This window comes from Pristiophorus japonicus, chromosome 13 (genome assembly GCF_044704955.1).
Source record: "Pristiophorus japonicus isolate sPriJap1 chromosome 13, sPriJap1.hap1, whole genome shotgun sequence".
Lineage (NCBI taxonomy): Eukaryota > Metazoa > Chordata > Chondrichthyes > Pristiophoridae > Pristiophorus > Pristiophorus japonicus.
This window is the reverse complement of record NC_091989.1, coordinates 144,400,245-144,409,048: the sequence shown is the minus strand read 5'-3', so window position 1 is coordinate 144,409,048 and position 8,804 is coordinate 144,400,245. Positions and strand designations below refer to the sequence as shown.

At 47.6% G+C, this 8,804-nt stretch overlaps 1 pseudogene; it reads right to left on the bottom strand.

Moving 5' to 3' along the window:
- Positions 1–221: 221 nt before the first annotated feature.
- LOC139278198 (putative nuclease HARBI1 pseudogene) lies at positions 222–1,115 on the bottom strand (annotated as a pseudogene).
- Between the last annotated feature and the right edge of the window lie 7,689 nt (positions 1,116–8,804).

Sequence of the window (8,804 nt, the reverse complement as noted above, 5' to 3'; positions counted from 1 at the left end):
CTTAAGCTCCAGCAATGGTGTGAAAGGAATGAACTGGTCATTATAGGGATGCTTTGTGGTATGGATACAGGGTGTAGCCAACCTGGCAATGCATGTGCCAGTCATATGGCTGTGCTGCGTAAAGTTAAGTAAATCTGGCCACGATGAGTCCAACCCTGGCCTCATGGGCAGCAATGTGGCAACAGGACTGCCGGCTTCTCCAGCTCGTCCTCATCTGCCTCTTACACTTCCTGCTCCTCCGAAGAGGCTGTGCGCTCTGCGCCTTGTTCCTCATGCAACGCTAATCCCCACTGCTGTGCTATGTTGTGCTGCATGCAATAGACCACAACAATTCTGGCGACACGGGCTGGTGTGTACTGAAGGGCTCCTCCAGATCTGTCAAGGCAACTGAACCACATTTTGAACAGGCCTATTGTCTGCTCGATGGCACATCTGCTGGAGATATGGCTTTCATTATAATATTTCTCAGCCTCAATGCTTGGCCTCCTCAAAGGTGTCATGAGCCACATCTTCAGTGGATAGCCCTGGTCTCCAAACAGCCAGCCAGTAAGTATGTTTGGAGAAGCGAAGAGCTGATGGAGGGTGGACTGGCGCAGGACGAAAGAATCATGATGGCTGCCAGAGAACTTGGCGCACACATGCATGATGATCTTCCTGTGGTTGCAGACGAGCTGCACATTGAGGGAGTGGAAGCCCGTGCGGTTGACAAAAGCTCCTGGGTGAGGATGGGGTGCCCTGATGGCCAGATGTGTGCAGTCGATGATGCCCTGCAGCCTTGGGAAGCCAGCCAGTGCCACAAATCCAAGTGCCCGCTCAATGACGCTGGCTTCATCAGTGACAAAGTTGATATAATGTTCTGACTTGTCAAACAAGGCATCGGTGATCTGAATGATGCATCTGTGGGCAGCTGACTGAGAAATGCTGCAAATGTCTGTTGCAGATCCCTGGAAGGAGTCTGAGGTGAAGAAGTTGAGGTCACTGGTGACTTTGACAGCCACTGGTAAGGCATGTCCACTTGCTCCTCTGAATTGCAGGTCTTCCTCCAGCAATCTGAAAATATCTGCAACGATCTGGCACAATAGCCTGAGCCTCCTTTGGCACTGCTGCTTAGTCATGTTGAGGAAGCTCATCCTCTGTGCGTATACCCTGTGTTGGGATATTGCCTCCGGCGTGCTGCAGTCCTGGGGTGATGCCCTATGTCCTGTGCAGCATCAGGGCATTGAGAAGATGGTTGGTGTTGTTGGTGCTGCTGGTGTGCCTGGTGCTGCTGGTGTTGGGGCTGATCATGGTCAGATTCTGACGACCAAGGTGAGACAGTATAAACGGTACCCATGCTGATGAAATTGATGGCAGGTGCATTTGACATGACAGAAGCGATCTGTCAATGGAGAGAGAGGTTGTTCCAGTGAGGATGGAGAGTTTGTTCCAAACACTTTCAGCCTGCATAAAGCGCAATCTGTCTTCCAAATGGAGTAACCACAGCTTCTGCTTGGAAAGTGAACAGCTGTGAGGTGGGACATTTCAAGCTATCAAGTAATCAGCTGATTCAATGGCTATTTAACTCCCGCCTCAGATTTCCTGACATGATCGGCAAGCAGCGTGGACCCTGTGGGCGAGCAGTTAAAGTGAAAAGGTAAGGTTAAAAGAATTATTAGTAACAACCAGCTAATTGTTTAAATTGGGTCACCCGCCTCTGCGGGTTGGGTCAGCTCCGAGCTTGCAGATACACCTGTGGAAAAGGCACATTGTGGCGGGTGACATCGGGGTCCCAACCTGATGTCAAAATAATCAAATTTCCCATCCGACCCACCAACAATCCCGCCTGCTGACTCCCCCTGGAAAATCCAGCCCAATGCAATTGGTGCAAATTAGCAAAGTACTGGGAGCTCAAAGAAATTGACGCTTCAATGGCTCAACCATGAAACTGCAAGAGATCAGCTGAACCTGACAACAAAGGTTAAGCACCCAGGAACAACGAGATAGGTGTCAACAACCCCAATCTCTCCAGTGCCGCCCCAAACACTTGTCACCTGAGGGCATTCACTGACTTCAGCAGCAAACAAAGCCAATACCAGCGCAACAACAACAACTTGTCATTTTATAGGCCCTTTAACTTAGGGAAACGTCAACAGGCACTTCACAGGAGCGTTATCAAACAGAACTTAACGACAAGCCACATAAGCAGATATTAGGGAAAAGGTTTTAAGGAGAATCTTAAAGGAGGAAAAAGAGGTAGAGAGGTTTAGGGGGGAAATTCCAGAGGATAGGGCCCTGGCAGCTGAAAGCAGAGCTGCAATAAGTCTCCAATATTGAGTTGTGGGAAATTTCCTTGTGCTCACTCTCTCTCTCTCTTTTCTGATCTTCTGGATCTGTAAAGTGCAGCTGCCTTTTAACTGCTGTAGCTAAAACTTATGGGCTAGATTTTCCACTTTTTTTGCATGCTTAATGCCCACTTAACGCCCATTTTACCGCTGAAATGACGTATAATGCCCATTTAGCCACAAAATGGAAACTGACAGGCATTTTTCGGAAACTTATCGCCGAGCGTTACTTTCCCCATGTGCGTAACGCCAGGAAAAAATAATACCGCCCGCCCACTTTTTTTGGGCGGAATCATCAGAATGAGCGAAATCAACACCCATAATATCGTCCAGTGTTACTTTCCACACAGAATTAACTCCGACTCAATAATACCGATGGCCCACTTTTTTTTGTCGTAAAGATCACATTTGCCAAAATTAGCAGCCATGAGATCGCCCAGCGTCGCTTTCACCACCTCGCACACATACCGCTCACGATATCGCTTGCCCAAAAAAAGTGGAACTAATCACAGCGTTATGTACGCCATGTTCTACATCACATGTCGCATCCTTTAAAAGGCTGCAGTGCTTCAAACTCGGGGGAGTTCAGATATACTCTGGAGGTCGTTGGAGTTGATGTGAACATCTGCACAAACGTCTTGACCATAATGTGACCGATTGGAATTTAATAGGTGTCTTCGTCGGGACATTCATTGTTTGTGACCAACCGGTGGAAAACAGAGAACTATTGCAATTGGGCCTGCCCTTTCTCACCCTCTCTTGATGACCAATTCCATGCAGCAGACTCGAGATCACTAGAGGTGCGCTCCACAGCATTATGTGCCCAATGTAAGACGTGCCAGACTGATGAGGAGGACCAGACGTTACACCCACCGCAAGTACAGGGACAAGCGGTCTTATCTCAACTTGCCCGACACCACCTGCCTTCGGAGACTGCGTTTCCACAAAGAGGTTATCACTGAGGTATGCGGTTCATAAGGGAAGATCTGCAGCCTGCCAGCACCATCAGTTCTGCACTGTCCGTCGAGGCCAAAGTCACTGCGACACTGTCGTTCTACGCGTTGGGTTCTTTTCAGGCCTCAGCTGGCAACATTTGCGGTCTGTCTCAGCACGCCACACATTGCTGCATAAGACAGGTCACTGAAGCCCTGTACGTACATAGGAGGGACTTGATCAGCTTCCCTATGACCAGGGAGGCACAGAGTGAGAGGGCTCCAGGATTCTCCAGAATTGAAAACTTCCCAAGGTGCAGGGAGCAATAGACTGTATGCATATCGTGATGCGGGCACCTTTTCAGGATGCAGAGGTTTTCAGGAACCGCAAAGGATTCCACTCCCTGAATGTCCAACTCATTGTCAACCACCAGCAAATTATAATTGCAGTGAATGCTAAATTTCCGAGCAGCATCCATGATGCTCACATCCTGCATGAGAGCACTGTATCTGACTTGTTTAACAATCAGCCACAAGTTCAACGCTGGATGCTTGGTGACAAATAATATGGCCTTGCCACCTGTCTGATGACCCCCCTGTGTGACACCCACACAAAAGCCGAGAGGTGATACAATGAGAGCCACAGAGCCACTCGCAATATCGTGGAGAAAACCATTGGAGTGTTTAAACCGAGCTTTAGATGCCTGGACCACTCAGGAAGCGAGCTTCAATACCACCCTGAGCAGGTAGCTCAATTCACGGTGGTGTGCTCCATGCTGCACAACTTGGCTATCAGGAGGGGACAAGAATTGCCTGATGAGTCTGAGAGTCCACCTCATCAGAGAGAGAAAGAGGAGGACGAGGAGGCGGACGCTGACATCGGCCCAGACAATCAGGTGGATGCTTAAGCCATGCCCCCACCCGCCTGTAGATCGCATGAAAGGGCCCATGGTGGCATGATAGCTGCAAGAGCCTTACGTCAGGAGTTCATCAATGAGCGCTTTGCCTGAAAGAACGTTGGTGTTATTTACAAGGCTAACACACTGCTGGGTGTGCAGGTCATACATTGATGGTGGGCATCACCTGGGTGACAGTTAAAGTTTAAGTTGATTGAAGTTAAGTGTAATTATACCTTTTGATGTTAAGGAATCACCAGCATGTAATGGTAAGGCTATCTGAGCCAATGCGCAACAAGATTTTGTTAACTAAAAAACATTTAAACCGAACAGTTGTCTGAAATCATCAGTATTTCTGTAAAAACCAACCCTTCTGAATCCAAGCCGTTTGCCTGAGGAGCTCCTCAGGCGATGCTTCATTGGGGGGGGGGGTGCGATGACGGCCAAAGCGCTGCTTGGATGGATGCGGGAGAGGACGGTCCCGAGGTGGGAATCTGCTCTGAGCCAGGAGCAAGATGTTGCTGCTGGCTCTCGCGTCATTGGCAATGGGGGTGCGGCACCTTGGGGTGCAGTGCCATGCTCCGGAACCACTGGGATCCCTCTGCCAGCAGTGTTCCTGGCTACCAGCTCCAGGGACTCCACCATTCCTTCCATTTTATATGTTATTTGTTGGACAAAAACTCGGTACCAACTATGTTCTTGATACTTAGTAGGCTTTTTGCTGCTGGTGAATCTCTCTCGTGCATCCTACAACAGCCAAACAAGCACACACCACAGCCACACACACTTTCAGTCCCTCTCAGCTCCCTCTCTCTCCTCTTCTGCACATGTCATGATGACCCTTGACCTCCTGAATCACGGGAATCGAATGTTTCCATGCCGTTGCTAAGGACGGCGACACCTTACAGCAGAAGGTCAGCGAGATTTAATGCTAACACCCATTTCATATCGCTCACAATAACACCCAATTTCTAAAATGGAGACTAGGTGCTTTGAGAATGGGCGAGAAGCCAGTGATCTGAAAACCCATTTTTACCACCCACGTCGGAAATAACGCCCATTTTTGGGCGATATGCACAAAAGTGTAAAATCTAGCCCCATATCTTTCCATTCCAGAGGCATTCAAACAATCAGAAGAATTTCCACTTTAAACGCACTCTGCCAATAAAATTATTACTGCCCCCTGCCCCCAAAAGAAAAATGGCAGCAGCTATTCTGCTCCTCCATGGTTCTGGAACATTCAAGTTCATGTCCTAGAAAGCCAAGGGCGTTGCCCCTATTTTTTAGGCACGAAATAGCCACTAAGCATCCAATATGGCAGGCAGGGGTGTGCACTCTCATGACACAGCAGAAGAGCACCGCCCACCATATTGGATCGGGTTTCTCCATAGGCATCCATAGTGTTAGCCAGAACTATATAAAATGATGAATAAAATATTAAAATTACATTCATAGGTTTGTTATAGGACCTTTTTCTGATATTGTTCTGCCCCAGAGATGGACTTGCCACAGGAAGGGCCATACAGTAGCACTATTTAAAGGGCTCATCCACTACTTACAGGTTAGTTGCTTGTTTGCCATTTGAGACTGCTGGTTAACTCTGTGTATTTTACGGCTTGTTTTCTGACTGCTGAAAAAAATGTGGCTGCCTTCTAAACAGTTGGGCCTGCAGTTTCCTCCATATTTGCACTCAAAATTGTGCTTGTTTTACAAAGTGAATTTTTTGCTCAAGTTTTTGCTCAATCTCATTTGCATAATCACAGAATGTAAAATTTGCCATGAACCAGTGCAATCGGATTTAGAATTTAATTTTTTAGTTAGAGTTTGCATTAAAAATATTCCATGATATATTTAAGAGTGGTATCTTGGTGAGCTTGATAAATACAACTGAAAATGGGTTTGTCACAAAAAATATGTGTCTAGTTCACCATCTGTGAGTAGCCAGATTTTAAATAACTGAAAATGAGTTTTAAAAAAACTATACAGAACCATTTGTTATATTGGTGTACAATCGTCAGTTTTAGTAAATAATTTTTTTAAAGCTTTTAAAACATGCCGATGAGTGTCCATGCACCTATATAAAAATCATTTTAAGAGTCTCCTCGAAGATCTGCAAACGGGCGCAATTAGCAGAAACTCGTCATTTGTGGGACCGGCTTCTAGTGCAATGCTTTTTAAACTAGTGCAAACAGATCGTGGAAACTCAAAGACAAAACATACTAGTGTGGATTTAGCATTTCCCTGGATCCCGATTGTTTACACTGACTTCCACTAATTTATGCTCATTTTAAGTTCAGGCATACCTAATGAAATTGAGAAGATACTTAGGTGTAACTTGACATTAGCAATTGGTGCTTTTTCAGGTCTAACTGTTGGGTTGTACCCAAGGAGGAAACGCCAGGCCTCATTCTGCAGTCATGGTGGGTCTGGTTGGGCTGCCATTGGGGCAAGAGGAGAGGGTATAGCAAGAGAGAGCAGGATCAGCTCACAGAAGAGAGAGGAGGAGGGTTCTACACAGGAGGCCATACACACAGCTGGTCTTGAGGGAGCACATCTCCTACCTGAACTTCATTGAGGTGCAATGAGTCCGATGCCTCCACATCAAAAAGCAGTCTATCACCGAGCTATTTCACCTGCTGCAGCTACAACTCATATACAGGGCGTGGTCAACACATGTGGGTGTCAAGGTTACCGTGATCCTTAACTTTTGTGCAACAGGTTCCTTTCAGGCTGTAGCAAATTACATCAGCAACATCTCACTGTTTGCAGTCTACCACTGTATCAGGGAGGTCACCGATGGGACAACTACATCTCTTTTCAAACGGACAGAGCAAAGCAAGATGATTAGACTTCGTCCACGTTCCATGCTTACACGTGGTCCAAGGTGTCATAGACTACATCTACATTGCCTTGCCTGCTCCCAAGCACCAACCTGGCATCTTTCTCAATAGAAAGAGATTTCACTCCCTCAGTGTCCATCTGGTGTGTGACCACAGGCAGCATATCATGCCTCTCTGTGCCCGGTTGGTGCCAGTCCTCTGTGCTGTCTTTATTCCAACCAGGCTGTCAGGTTGCAGGCTGGCTCCTGGGAGACAAGGGTTATCCCTCTGAGACAGGGCTCATCACTCCTGTCAGGAACCCTGGCACAGATGCAGAGCTGGAATACAATGAGAGCCATGCTGCCCCTATGAACATCAACAGTCAGCATCCTCAAACAACACTTCTGCTGCCTGAACCATTCCGGAGGAGCTTTGCAGTATAGTCTTGAGCAACGATCTAGATTTGCCATCATCTTCTGCATGCACCATAACTTCACCATTGTGAGGGACCAATCTGGGCAGATAAAAATGCAGCAGAAGAAGAAGCAGGGAGAGATGTACGAGGAGGAGGAGGCATTGGCAACATTGGCCACCAGTGCCTTTAGAGCTAATCCAAGAATGCTTCACATGAACCATTCCTCCCATCCCCAATACATCAACAATTCTGCATTCCTTACCATCACCACCATCCCACTGCCTTCTTTCTGTCCAACCTTACGGGTCTTACCCTCACTTCACTACAAATAGAACCACCAGCATTAAATTCATACCAGAAAATAATTTATTTAATAACTCAATTTTATCTTTGTGAAGTATTTAACAGTAATAATGAAGAATCACCTCGTGCCTGTACTGTGTGCTTGTTTACCTGTCCTAGTGCTCCTATGAGGTGTTTCCACAGTGGTTATCACTTGGGAGGTGGATGTCCACTGAACTTCCATTGAGGCACTTCAAACAGCCGTGGTGGGCGACCTCGAGTAATTCTGGGCCCTGAGTGCCTGGCTGGAGACAGGGGCTGGTGCTTGGTAGGTTGAAGCAAATGCTGGTGCTTCTTCAGGAGGATTGTCCTCCACTGAGTGATGTTCTACAGGCTCCAGGAGCATCTTGGTGTGAGCCTGGGCAGTCTGGCCCAGCTGGCTTTGTGGCACTATTAAGGGTACTGGCAGAGTGGATGGCAAGTGGGCAAGCATGCTGTCGCCCTGAGAGGGGATAGCAGGTGCCTCTCCCATGGAGCCAAGGCCACTGCCCTGGGATTGTGCCTCATCATGGCTACAGCCCTGCACGAAACCAGAGTGTAGGAGTGATGCGACTCTCTAGAAGCCCAGGTCAACATGGCCCCCAAAACCAAGATAGCTGCTGTCTGAACATCTATGGCAGCAGTATGAGTTGTCAGAGCTGTCAGCACAGGCTCCATCATGGTGAACCTAGAAAAAGGGGAAAGGGCAAGGGTCGGCATGGCACGGAAAGGCTAGCCAGCAGCAAATGATTGCACCAGTTTACCACACTGCCTGAATGTGTGAATGCTTTTTGGAAGTGAATTCCTGAGCTTAGGGCCTTGGCAGCTGAAGGCACAGCCGCCAGTGGTGAAGGGATTAAAAATCAGGGATGCGCAAGAGGCCAAAATTGGAGGAGTTGTAGGGCTGGAGGAGGTAACAGGCAGTTTCATATAATGCGCATGCTGAGAGGGAGAAGTGCCAACTTATGAGTAGGATCGGGAAATAGGTATGTACAAGAAATTGGCTCCAGTGCAAAGTGTGAAAGCAGTCAGCAGAGCAATGAAATGCTTAGCAGTTGCTATCGGGTGAAAGCAGAATGCTGTTAGTGCCTATTATAAGG